This window comes from Argiope bruennichi, chromosome 4, assembly GCF_947563725.1.
Source record: "Argiope bruennichi chromosome 4, qqArgBrue1.1, whole genome shotgun sequence".
NCBI lineage: Eukaryota > Metazoa > Arthropoda > Arachnida > Araneae > Araneidae > Argiope > Argiope bruennichi.
In genome coordinates, this window is record NC_079154.1 from 62,757,910 (window position 1) to 62,772,516 (window position 14,607).

The 14,607-nt window shown below is 28.8% G+C and overlaps 1 long non-coding RNA gene across 1 annotated transcript; it reads right to left on the bottom strand.

Annotated features, from left to right (window-relative positions):
* Positions 1 to 2,434: 2,434 nt before the first annotated feature.
* Positions 2,435 to 8,660, bottom strand: LOC129966895 (uncharacterized). Its single transcript, XR_008784307.1, has 3 exons — positions 8,460 to 8,660; positions 6,091 to 6,161; positions 2,435 to 2,629 (listed from the first exon to the last, which is right to left on the bottom strand). It is a non-coding gene; the product is annotated as an uncharacterized LOC129966895 (long non-coding RNA).
* Between the last annotated feature and the right edge of the window lie 5,947 nt (positions 8,661 to 14,607).

Sequence of the window (14,607 nt, forward strand, 5' to 3'; positions counted from 1 at the left end):
TCTGATTCAATAAAATAAATCAGCATATTACAATAAGAAAGCAAAACGTCAAGCCAAAAAAGAGCGACAACATAAAAATGTTTAAAAATATGCGAAATATAAAAAAAAAATTTCCTCATTCTTTACTTCTGAAGCAAAATGTTAACTAGAATTACCACTGTATACAAAAGTTTTATTAAAAGCATATTTTAAGCAGAAATAAAATCAATGCTAGCTACTTTTGACGACCAGTCTCCCTTTAAATAATTTTTGTCTTCAAAGTTTTCAAAAGCCGCATACCATTCTTTCATTGTGCATGCATTTCACTAATTGTATATATGTTTCTTTATATTTCCAATAATATCAAAGAGAAAAAACACCTATTAAAAAATAGGCATACTTTCAAAAATTTTCACCATTGTCTGATTTTAAAATTAAACTTTAATTGTAAACACAATAAAGTTCAAAAAATTTTATGAAGAGCAAAACTCAACTTCGAAAAATAAGCCGAATGGTCACATTTCGATTATTATTAACAATTGGAAAGAAATGCCACCATGAAATACTGGGTGCAACAAGGAACAATTTTGCTCAAACAATGAAATGAATTATTGATAACAAGTAGAAAAAAATATATTATCCGGTAAAATATTAGTGCCCATGAAAAGATAATTTTTATGTTCTCGTAAACGAATTATAGATAGACTAGAGATTTTGATGCGTCTCCAAGTTTTATTTCTTCCTAAGTTCGAAAAACATATTTTTGGAAAATGTATATCTGTCTGTGACAAAGATAACTCATAACCGCGTTCAGATGACGGTAGACGCATGAAATTTGGTAGATGGTCTTTATACTAAATTTGTGGATATCTTTCAAATTTCGAGCAAGTACTGCTTAGAGGAAGCCTGTCCGTCCGGCTGTCAGAATATAAGCTAACAAATAAATATAAAATGAAACTAGCTAGATAAATAAATTTAATCATACAGATTTAGCATCTATAGTGTAGACACCTATGAAATTTTGAGCCAAATTCAACAAGGGGTTGATCTGTACTTTCAGATGCATGCACACGTGATAACGCAAAAACGCAGCGATTTCAATACTATATCATATTTGTGACTATAATTGAAGTTATGTATCACATTTTTAATTGAATCAGATTGAAAAAACGCAACTAAAAAGTAAATTCGATTATCGAATACTTTTCACTGCAGGCCAAGGATAATTCGCCAAGGATTACACAATAGATTCAGTAAAAATGCTAAATTCATACCAGAGGTTAATATTTCGTAACTATTGTACGCCAATACCATTCAAGGCGTTCTCTGGGATTTTACATTTTTGAGGAGACCACTCCTGCAAGTTTACATTTTAAGATGATGAAAAAAATCGTTTTGGTGCTGCCATATTTATGGAGTTATCGAGAGAAAACACCAAAATCTTACATAATTTTTAATCAAACAAAATTTCAAAAAAAAAAAAAACAATCTTATGCCCACTTTTTAAAGTATATGCAAATTTTTGTATCTCTAGATCAAACGGTCTAGCCTGTGGAGCGTCAACAGACACATATTCATCCTTTTTATTAGTAGAGAAAGATAGATCCCAAACACATGACTGGATGGGTGGTGACTAGATCACAAACACAGTCACTTAACATCCTTTTCTCCATAAAAATATACTCAAGTCTTATTTTATTCTTTTCTGCTTGGAAATAGAGATAAATGTTTCGCAAAATTTTTCCACTGAATTAAGGAAAACCTTTGAACATAAATTATACTTTGTACTGTTTCATATAATTTTTTGAATTATTTAAGAATGGTATTTATGTACTGATAAGCAATATAATTTGAATTGGATAAATTTCCAATTTTAATTATTTTAAACAATATAACAATTTACATACAATATATTATTTAAATTACTTTTAAATAACATAATGATGGGCTACTTCGCAGTAAAATTGATATTTAAAAAAATATTAAGCGATTTCATTTTCAACAAGAATAATGACTACTCTTCTCCTGCCTTTCTTTCGCTCAACTAGATCCCAAGAAATAAAAAAATGTTAACCCTATATGTTTTGCAATAAAGAATTTAAAGTCATATTTTCAACTAATTACGTAAAATAAGAATTTTAAAAAATATAGTTTAACGTGAAGGAGTTAAAACACATATTTCAGAAAATTAAATAGTGAATAATTAAATCTATTATCATAATATATCGTTGTAATGTACGTTAAATGCTATTCGAGTATTGTACCTTCAACAGCCTGCTATGAATCCTAAACAGGTATTGAAAGCTGCTATATGGATCGCCAGAGGCAATACATCGAAGTTTTACTGTTAACCTTGAAAATATATTTAAATAAATGAACTCGTGACAAGGATACAGAAAGAAAACTTGTGATTTCGATATACAGACTAATACAAAAAGCATAACTGCTTACCTGCTTTGAGCGGAATATGAAGTGTGTAAATACGTATCTCGTTTGGAAATGTGGAATTCAATTTTCTTCAGCAGATTCTCAAAATCAGAAGACGGTAGTTGAGCGCATTTCTTGTATTGGTTCTTTATGGCAAATAATTTCAAGTCCACAAAATAAGTTTTTTTAAATACAGGTTAGTGTGTCAACAACATCGCCGATTCTGAAACAAACAAATTAGATATTATTAAAATGCAGTACTCATCACCGAAGTCTAATAATTTTCCCCGAGCGAAAACATGATTGCAAGTATACACAACTGACAAACAACGTAGGATTTCCTGCGATACAAGGAAAACATAAAGATATTTTAGATCTTGCTACTGAAATTAGTATTTAGTACAGAAAAGATATCCCCTAAGCGTTAAAAGTAATGCAAAACAAATTGATAGTCATTAACCTGATGCTGCTTAATGAATTCTGTGGCTCCCCTAATCAAGATCTTTCCCATTTCTAACATAATACCCTACTCAGATCGTGACCAGGTGCACACGGAACGGACAGACAAACAAACGTAGATAGATAATGGATCTAAAATCTGACAAGTACTTACAATTTTGGTATAAAAATCTGCATACTAAATTTTATCCCCCTTTTTAGGTTACTGACCTCATATACGTACTAACAAACAAATAAAACTAAAAATAATTTCGAATTCAGGTAATTAAAAAAAAAAGGCAGAGTTATCAAAATCTCAAATAATTTTTTTCTTTTATTTATAAAATTTTCTCTTTCTTTACTTCGTATATGAGAAGGCAAAAATAGAAACTCTTAAAGTTATGGGTAAGAGCTATATTCGGACAATTGTAAACAATAATCCGGTTGTTTTGCAAAATTGTTTTTTAATATGAAATACTAAAGAAAGCCTTCAGGTCGTCTGAAATTTTTAATAAAATCTATGGAAGGAATGAAAAAATATATAATTGATTTAGCAAAAGTAAGAGATTTCATGTTGCTTTCTTTTTGGCCCTTTTAATTTGTGCAGTAATATTTGTTGACAAAAATTACTGCACAAATTAGAATGAGACTATAATAGAAATTACTCATTCTGAATCGACAATCGCTAACTGAAGTATGTGAAATACCTAAATTACCTAATTTAATACCTAATTGAAGCTCTGTGAAATTTTCAAACGTCCTTTATTTTTGAACTAAGCTTTCTATCTGATGAATTTTTGTATTGCAGGAATTTTGTTTTAAGAACATCGAACATCATATCTTCAGAGATTAATGTTCATTCATCTAGTCAAATATGCTTGTAAATTAGTCTTGGATATTTCTTCTTTAGAAGAAACAAGAATTATATCTAAGTGGGAAATATGAAGTTTAAATGAATAAACTCAGTAATCATAAATTGCAGAAATCTTTCCCTTGCATTTCTTCTCTCTTAACCATTTGCTGAATTTCTCTTTGTCCAAAAAAGATTGTTATAACGTTTCTGGAGATGTTAATTTTAAGGAAAGAAATTTGTTGATAAGCATGAACAAAATCAATGAATGAGAATATTGTTGTGCTATGCAAGGCACGACTATAAACACTGACATCACAATGGATTATTTTGAAGAAATTTGAGATCATCCCCCTGATGTGTCTCACTCATATCATAATAGCTGAAAGAAAAAGGAAATATTTTAAGTAAGATATCAGACATTATATGATTATCAATGAACCATTTGTTTATCGTAAGAGACTGAATTAGGCATGCATTTCAATTTTTCTAGTTTTTACTTTTGTCTAAAACATTTTAATTTTTTTATGAAGTGTGTTTGAACACTTCTGATGAAAGATCAATACAAATCTGATTCACAAATATTCCCTGGATCGTTATTTACAACCAACCTAGTATCCAACTGGATAATATAATAAATATGCTTATTGGATATTTCAAATATTTCTTATCCTGAGTGTAATATATCTGTAAACAAGAGAAACAATATCGAAAGCTTTCTACAAAGAACCTCAACTTACAGAACATGTCTTTCAATATAGAAATTTTAAAAAATCGAATATTCTTCTTTAAAAAAAATGACAAAATCTAACAAAGAATGTGAATGGAATTCTGACAAAGGACTTATAAATAAGAAATATTATATTCGGTCATTTACTTAAATTCAAAGGCAGATGAGAAATCCACCAAAGAGAATTTCCTCAGATATTTTTTTTTCATAGGTCGGATGTGATCAGAAAAAATTGATTAGTAATTGATGAAAACACTTCATAGGAAAAGGATTTTTGAAGTGAAGATGAAAGTGTTAAAAATTGACATGGAAAGAGCAAATCTTAGTCCTTAGAAGTTAGATATTAACACAATTACTTTTAAAAGGCTTTACAAAGCTTGTCTCGCAATATGAATTCAAATTATAACCTAATTAATTTAATTTTCTCAATAAAAATTTTGTGCGCTTTTGTAAATACAGACTAATTTTTGGTTTCAATTAAATATTCTATTTTGTGGGATTTTTTTTTTTCTTCCTTTTGTTGATGATAATATTTGGAAGTAAGAGGGTTGAAAAATCATATAGATGATTAACTTTCTTGCAGTTCAACGACACATTAAGTCTTATTCAATGTCGTCTTGAGAAAGATTTTCTAGGTCAAATCTTCGCCAGTCAAATTTTGTTTAGTGAGAATTAATAATAATTGATTGTCTGCACAGCATATAAGCTATCAAAACTCAAGAATGCTCCATTTTCTGTAATAAAAGCCACCTAATTAGTCTTCAGATAATATATTTGTTTTAATACAAAATTTAAATAAGAATAAAAAAATACAGCCCAGAAATCTAGAAATTATGAAATTAAGGGAATAAACACTCTGTGTGTTATCTGAATCTGTTCTACTGTCACATTTTTTTTCCTTTTAATTGTATTTTTTCGGTTATAGTAAAAATTATTAAAAGAATATCCTCATAGCAGCATCTCGTTACAATTAAATAAATTTTTAAAATATAATAAGGAAATGTTTGTACAATGTTAGTTCCTCTGTAGTCTGTTTTGTTGAAGACTAAATAAATTATTCTTTTAACACTCTGCTGATTTGATTGATTACTGTTCCATTTAAAAAGTCTGTGATTTTTATTTTCTTTGAATCTCTTAGTTTTGAACCGTAGTGGACCAGTCTTCACATTCTAAACCGGTACGGACACAAATCTGTGGACGTTTTTAAAGAGGCATAGACCAAATTTAATATATTTCAACATTTTTCATTAAAATTGGAGTTAAAATATATATATATATATATATTTTTTTTAAATCTCGAGATTCAATATTTTTTAAAGAGATTTTTGAAGAGATTTTTTTTTTTTTTTTACCGTTGCAATATTATGCATTAAATTGATATTCAAATTGCTTATTATCCAGATCTTAATTCATAAATTTTTCAATTTTATTTTATAATAAAAAACGATAACAAATGGCATGATTTAAAACAATAAATAATTGTTTTGCTTTGAAATATAAATATAAGAAGATGAAAATGACATCTATACAAGAAACTTCCTGCATGAATTTTCAAACTTCTAACATAATAGATTCTACTGCCATTATGGTCTAGCGGCAAAGTATCGTACATGAAGATTCAATGTACGATATCCGATTCTAACGAAGTACCCCTGTGTAAGCAGACCTGAAGAATGTTAAATCCGTCCGGGTGAAGTATCCTTCTGGTGATGCGGCAAGATATGATGAAGACGACATCTAATGAAAAAAAAAAAAAAATGCAAATCTTTGTCATCTGACCACTGTTCAAAATCATGAATCTGTTCAAGAATAGCCCTTTGATGCTTTTAAATGGAACAAAAATGTAATTAAACTATATACAGAGCTTTTTTATGTGTTTTTTTGACATAAGTTACCGCTTTTAAAAATGCAAAACATTTACTAATTACATTAGAATCTTTTTTCTGAAATTGTGATAGATTTAGTTAGTTTTATTTAAATAATTTTGGATTATTTTATTTCTTATAAACTAATTAATACTGGAATAACGTTTAGGTATCAAACATTGCCCTCCCCACCAGAGGATTAAGATTAGATATGAAGATGAGAAGCTTCCTACATGATGGTTGGTTTTTATCGCCTTATGCGCACAAAAATGATCTAAGATTGACTACGCCCCTACCCATGACGGGACGTGTCTCCTTCAGGAAGGGTTGTACCGTGGCTGGTGATGGCCCTTAGGATTTTACTATAGTTCCTATCTATGCTGAAGCGACGTTCCAACATTCAAATTTTTCCTTGTGTCTCAGTGCGGGTCGAAGTCGTTTGTGATTATCAACCATTGTTTTATTTTTTCCTTTCGCATCATAAAACCCAAAAGGTGAACAATAAAGCATTTTTCAACTTAAAAAAGTTAAGCAAAATGTTAAAAAACGCAAGGCCGATAACAGACACATTTTCAACCAAATGGTAAAATTCTGTTTAAATAATATACGTTTGTCATCTAAACATTATCAGTTATTGTGACGTCACATGAGTTGAACCCCTCCCCTCCCCAATGCTTATTACTTTTCTAATTATCAAATGAAAGAAGAAACTGGAAAGATAAGAAAACTTTTTGTTAGCTTTTTTCCCCCTCATTATTATTTGCATCAAATAGAAAGAAAAAAGGAGACGTTAAAAGAAATCATTCATTTGAAATAGGTGTACATAAAACCAGAAAGAAACAGAATTTAAATTTTAAGTTATTATAAATTTTGAAATAAGAAAGAAGAAGAAAGAAATTTTAGGATTATTACACTTATAAAAGAGACACGAAACATTAAACTACTACATAAAGGATTTTAATAACGTAATCACACTGATAAAAGCGCTTGTAATAATGCAATCTAGACTAGTGAAAGGCGTTGACACAATATCACCGCCGGAATGCGCATTGCGATATTGCAGAAGAAACAACCGTCAACACAAAATATAGAGGTAATATGATTTGATGGGCAGAATTCTTTTCAGAGTCTAATCGTGATGATTGAATTGACTTTCTTTATCTGATGAGATAAAATTTGACATAATTGGACTAAACAAAATAAATATGCATATTTTTCACTCCCCATTTCGCAAACCGAGAGGTGGTGGTGGTGGGGAGTGACAAAATTTGCACTTATATAAGCATCACACTTCCTTACTTTTTACAGCCCCTAAACATTTTTGCTTGCTATTTATTTTCATATTTTTACTTCAAATCATAATGTGATATTATAAAATGGATTACCTTTTTCGACCCGGTAGTGTCTTTTATCAACATCGGAATAATCTGTTTTTAATAACTCTTCTCACAGTTGCATTGATATGTAGCTAGACGTGTCATTTGAATACTATGTCATATTTATATGTACACAAATGAATACTGTTCGAAACATATTACTGTCTATCATATTAATTAATTAATTTTTAATTGATGTTGTTAATCAATTCCAACATTATTACTAATTATTAAGTTTGTTTTTAATAAATATAATTTGGGCTGGACAGATTTGATACAATACGGTTTGTCTGCTGCAAATTTTATCATAACTGTTCTCTGCTGATTTTTTTTTCTGGTGATTCTTGGATTCTGATGATTTTTATCTCTTAATTCTAACATATTTTATTTCAGAAAGAGACACTATTATTTTAGATTTAAAAAATATTAATTCCTGGCTCTGCACTCTATACTTAAACACATTCATTATTACGCTAAAAAGCAAAAAAAAAAAATTATTTTTTTTTAATCTTTTATTTATAAGATGAATTTTGAATTAATATTTAATAATATTAATAAAATCATGATTGCGAAGCTTTACTCATATTATAAAATCGCGTAAGCATTCTTCTCTCAAATTCACTTTAAAACTGGGCAAAACTTTAATTAACTAATTAATTAACTGATAATTAAGATTTGGATATATACCAAAATAGTATATTGTCATTCAAAACAGACACGTGGGCAAAATTTGAAAGCAGAAATAAAGATGAAATTCAATAACGAAATCTCATCTTTATGAAACTTTCACTTACCTGGAAGGAACTATTAATGATAGTATTGCATAGTTAACAAGACTGCCACCAATAACGGGACGTACCTCCATAGAGAGGAAGCTGTACATAGAGCGTAACAGGGGCTATTTTGAACAGATCACAACATCCGCATCATTATCTGCTGTGATGGTCATTGAGTTTCTCTCTACTGAAACTGGCCTGGGGTTTCCTTTTTGGTTAAAAATAACTGAAGATGGCGTTTGGTTTTCTCTTTCGTTACAAATAACTGAAGCTGGCCTAAAGTTTCCTCTTTGGTGACAAATATGAAGGAAGCCGAATTAATTAAAGATATATAATATAAAAATATGCATATATAGTATAGAAATTTTTATTACTTTGTGTTTGAAAAATATTATAATGCTTTATAACACAATTAGAAATTTTTAATACCTTATAAACCATTATAATTAATTTTCTGATCAATAAAAGAAAAGTTACAAAATGATATAATATTTTAAATATTATAAAAGGAGCGATTTAGAGAAGCAACGTTAGAGAATTTTGCTTTATATGTTAAAAAATACGTAATTATTAAAAAAAAATTATTGAAACTTCGGGCAATTTGTGCTGCAAGAAGGCAAACGTACCAAATTCCATAACAATTAAGATTAAATTTTCCAAATAACATTTTAAAAAGGCATTTAATACAATCGCATCATATGGCGCAGTCACATAAAAAATATAACTAAGCATGTTTTTCAACTATGGAATCAAATATTTTACTGTGCATACTGTACACATGCTCTTATCCTCATAACAATATACGTTCTGCTGTGATATTATGTTTACATTTTATACCTGACCGGGGGGAGGAATGTGCTACTGCTCAATTTTCCCTGTTAGAATCCGGAAGAAAAAGACAATTGTCCTTTAATTATATTATGCAAGTTTCCATGTAAAAATCATGGTATTTTAAAGACAGAATTGTACAAACTTAAAGGAAAATGTTTCACCCTTCATCGTACCGTTTACTAACTTTTTTAAAGCATAAAAATTATTTAAATTAATTGTTGCTTAACTAAATAGTTTATTCAAAACAAGTAAAAAGTAATCTCATATATAATGTCAGTAAAGTTAACTAAATATAGAGTAAATTTTTAGAAAAAATATTTTTTAAGAATATATTAAATTTATTCTAATTATATAATCAAGCATAAAAAGCATATTTAAATGCAAATAAAATAGATATTGAATGAATTAGAAAAAATTTAAAAACTAACAAAAAATCCTAGAAACGTGATTAACATTCTTACGTAAAAAGTAGACTTATATAACCAAAGAAAATGTAAAGCAAGATAAATAAAATACAAAATATTTCAAATAACAAAAGAATAATTCTTAACGTTAAGAGCAAGTATTGCGAAGTAATGGATTCTTAATTTTAAATGGCTTGTTGTACGTTATTTTTATCATAAAAACAAAAATTGCTCTTTTTTTTTTTCTTTTTTTTTGTACATAAAAGCAATAATTACTCTTTTTTCTTCTTTTTTTTGTAAGAACAACAAAAATTGATTTTTTAAAATATATTGTTACACAAATTTCAGTATTGACGTAAAGAGTTTTTTCAGATATTACCATGTTACTTTTTAAACATGATATTTGTTGAATTTTATTTTAAAGTATCGGAGGATGTATTAGTATGTACATAGAAATTTTTTTTTAGAAAATTATTAGAATTATTTTTTTCTTAGTTATTAAAAAAAAGCATGTTTTTTTCGCATAATTTAGAAAAGCATTTTTGTAATGCTTTAGAAAGAAACAAGTAGATCTCAATAGCATTAAAAAAATCATGTTTTGAATTTAAACAAAAGCAGAATTTGTAGCACAAAAATGTTTCGAAAATATGAAATTTCATCAATCCCTGCTCTTACTAAAACAAATTCTGATTACAGTAATCTCATTCCGAATGCTGTAATCGAACGCTTGTAAGGGAACAATAGTACGTAATAGTTGCAAAATAGAAATCGTAACCCCCTTCAAAACAGAATGGTCTTTCCTTTTTGAAATGAAATTCATTAAAAATGGCTGCGTTTTAAAGATAAGGCCGAAAGCGCAAAGGTACCATCGGGGCGGATGCGCAGATCGTGCATCGGTGCACAGTGCTCGCGCTCACTAAATTGGGGAGGACATGCCTCCGGGGCCGGTTATCGAACGAGATCACGTGATTCGTGTGCCGACGTCAATGCACACACGAGCACTCTTTGATTATTGTTTATTTTTTTTTATTTCTCCGACTGCGGCGGAGTACAGGTACTGCATCCTGTTGTCACGGTAATGTGCGCAGCTAGGCTGGGATGCCGGAGAAGTAGGCCTTACACGTGGGGCCCAATGCGTCTCGAAAGGGAGGCCCCGCGCTTAGAGAAACAGTACACTCACTGAATAGACAGTTTATTTTTAAGGTTTCACGATAGGAAAGTGCATTTAAATGGGAAATGCATTTTGATGAACAATATTACTACGAATTCAACAGTCTTAAAAAGAATAATATTAATAATAATTAAGTATAATATAGGGCTTCTTCGTTTAAGGGCCATGACACCAGGTGCGAGAGAGAAGTTTCTCAAAGAGCCTTTCAATTTCAGAGTCTAATAAATGCAAGCAAAAATAATGATAATAACAGAAGGATCCTGAGTTATAAGATTCCATTAATATTCTTGGAATAATCATTTTTAATGAAATTTCCTTTTACTTGCCATTAATAAATGTTTGATTAATATTTTGTTGTTATGTAGTATAGAAAGAAAAAGCACTGTCATTAATAAAGACAGTAAAAAAAAAACACGATTTTTTTTTATATGAATTTTCAAGTTGCAGACTTGAATCAGGAAAAAACATTTTTGCTCTTTGTTTGCTCGCAAACAGGAGAACTGGAAAACACAACGAAGCTAGAAGGATGAAATTTGGTATACAATCGTTTTATATAAAATATCAAAAAATTTGTAATCTCCAAAAAAATTCAAGCTTGAGATTTAGACGAATCTCCACCTTTAAGACCTTGCAAAACCATATTTTTGGCAATATGTTTGTCTATCTGTCGATCCGTCCAACTGTCTGTCTGAGACAAAGAAAAAAAAATGCTGTGACTTAGATGCATGGAAATTGGCATGTGGACTTCAGATTAAATTCGTAGATTTCTACCAAATTTTAAACAAAATTCATTCAATCTGTCTGTCCGGCTGTTCGAATACAAGTGAATTCGATAATTACAAAACATAAAGAGCCAGATAAGCAAAATCTGATGCACAGAAAATGTATATTGGAACTCTCATCGCTACAATACAAAACTCATCATAAAACGTTCCGTTTTGTGTAAATATAGAAGATAACCGCTGTTTATCGAAAATCAAATTTTATGGCTTCTTTTATCTCAAAAAATATTTTAACATCAGGTTTATTAAAAAAATCTATTTTTCTATTAGATAAACTTTATTTCTAAATAAAAAAAAATCTTTATAGCCTAATAAAACACTTTTTATTAATAAAAGTGCTTTGAATTTTCGGGAGGAAGTTTAATGAGTTGTTTATGCTTCTTCCGATGGTTAATGAAGTTTGAAAAAGCAGAGATTCCAGCAGAGACTCCATTTTACAACTACAGGTGGTCTTGCACTTACATAGGCACCCCTGGTACGTTATAATAAACTTTCGGCTCTCATTTTAACTGTATTTCGGAAATATTATTTAGTTTTTGGAATGAAAAAAAGAGTCACATTAAAAGGTCAACGAACAAAGAATAACGAAAGAAACACACAAAAAGGAAGGGAGGAGAGAATTACTTTGATTATTTTTTTTAAGTTTAAGTTTTATTTTAAATTTTAAGTAACGTACATACTCTAATCGTTGCTTAATAATTAACCTCTTAGTAGTCAGAAGTAGGTATATATTTCCAGTTTAAGAAATGCTTTAAAAATATAAACAATAGTATTTACCCCTGTTTAAATTAATAGCTGAAAACGATTCTGAAGAAACTTCCTTGTTTAAATTTGTGCACAGTCTCTCGGTCCTATTAATTACATTTAGTAAAATATTCTTAACACTCCAAAAAAAATTTTAAATAATGTTCGTTGTTCCATAACTGAAATCGGCCAGTTCTGAATATCATTATTTTAGAACATTCCAATGGCCTCGGCATTATCTCAAGGTGAATGGTGACAGAGAGTCTTAAAGTAATAAAACTCAAAGCTTCATAATTCAGCTTTTTCTGATTGTAAAATAATGGATTTGTTAAAAATATTAATGTCAAAATAATATATTAAATAAACTATGACTTAAACTATCGGAGGACGATATGAAAATTCAGTCGTCTAAATTTTGACATTTAAAAACTAATAAGAGTATATATTTTGCTATTTTATTTTTTGTGAGTGATCTGAGTGGTTCTTAATTGTGTAGGAAATGCATTTGTACAAAACGGAGAGCATAAGTATTCTTTTATTTTCAAAATTAAGTGATTAAAAATAATTCGTTTAACTTAATGCACATAATGTTTTTTCAAAAAGGTAATAAAAACTAATACTGAATTTATTACCAAGAAGCAAATTCGTTTTTTAACTCAAATTTTGACAATATGCAATTTACTCAATTTGACAAAATATGTAATTGAAATTTTGATGAAAATAATGATAACGATATGAATTTCAAGAATGAAAATTATTGCGAAATTTACTTAAAATTATTTTTAAATATTTATTAAAATTAAAAAAAAATTCTACTTTAATTAGATATCATTGAAAAGATAAACTTATGAGCTTTAAGATGATATAAAAAGCATTTTTGTTTGACAATATTTAAAGAAGTTATCGCGAAAAAGCTCTAAAGTTTTGTTTACTTTTAATTAATTAAATTTTGAAAAATATTACAGAGATACACATTCTTATCATCCAAAAAATTTTTATTCAAAATTTGGTACAACTAAGTAACATTTATCTCTATATGTTGTAACTAATACGTCGATGATTAAAGAATTTACGTAAGAATTATTCGTATTAAAGAATTTACAAAATATTAATGTAAAGTTTTTCAGACTTCCATTTTTAATCAGTAAATTTAAAAATGAAAACAAACGGGGTTTTTTAAAGATTACAAAACTGAAAAAAGAAATAATAAAATTTATTAATAAGAATTATAAAAAAATATATTAATAATCCAGTTGATCCTTTATCTTAAGGCTCCTTGTTATATTAACGTCCCCGTTTGACTTAAATATATCAAATTTGGCATGGGATTTTGTGACTACAATTGTAGTTCTGTGTCAAATATTTGTTTCTTGTTGAAAAAAAAAACCCATCAAAAACACAAATTTGATTTCCGGATACTATTAACCGTATGGCAGGGATTAATCGCTAAATAACTCGCCAAGGATTACACGATAAATTCGGTAAAAATACTGTATTCCTTCCAAAGATTAATATTTCGAAACTATAGTACGCCAATGCCATGCAAGACGTTTCACTGGGATAACAAAGAATATGCGAGAAAATTTTACGGAGACAACTCCCGCATGTTAATACCAAATTTCATCTTCTAGCTTAAACCTTTTTGAGTTACTGTATTTACAGACGGATAGACAAACAGATATAGTTCCAAAAAGAGCTTTTCGAATTCAGGAAAGTCTGAAACATGGAGTTTCGTTAAAATCTCGAGTTCAAATTTTTTAACGATTACAATATTTTCTCTTTGGATACATCATACATGAGAAAGAAAAATTCTGAAATAGAGCCTTGAGAGATTTTTCACGACCTGCAGTTTCAAAAAGAATCTATAATTTATAAATTCTGCTACCGAGATTTTTTTTTTAAAAATCGAGGTCATTTATAAAATATTTTTGCATTCACAAGTTAAAGAATCTGCAATACAGCTGCGAGGGCAGTTTTTTTTATTTTTTATTATTATTATTATTATTTCCAAAAGCCTTTTAACACAGTTTTAGGACTTGGGAAAATCTTTTTCATATTTTATTCATTATGCATCTTAATAAATAATATCAAAAATTATTTATCAAGATGTATAAGTTAAACATATTTGTTTCTAAAGAGAGATGAATCTGAAACAAAACTTTATAAATTTTTGGGATCTGCTCAAAATAAAACCATTTGAAAACCTCAAATACTTGTTAAAAATACATGTAGAA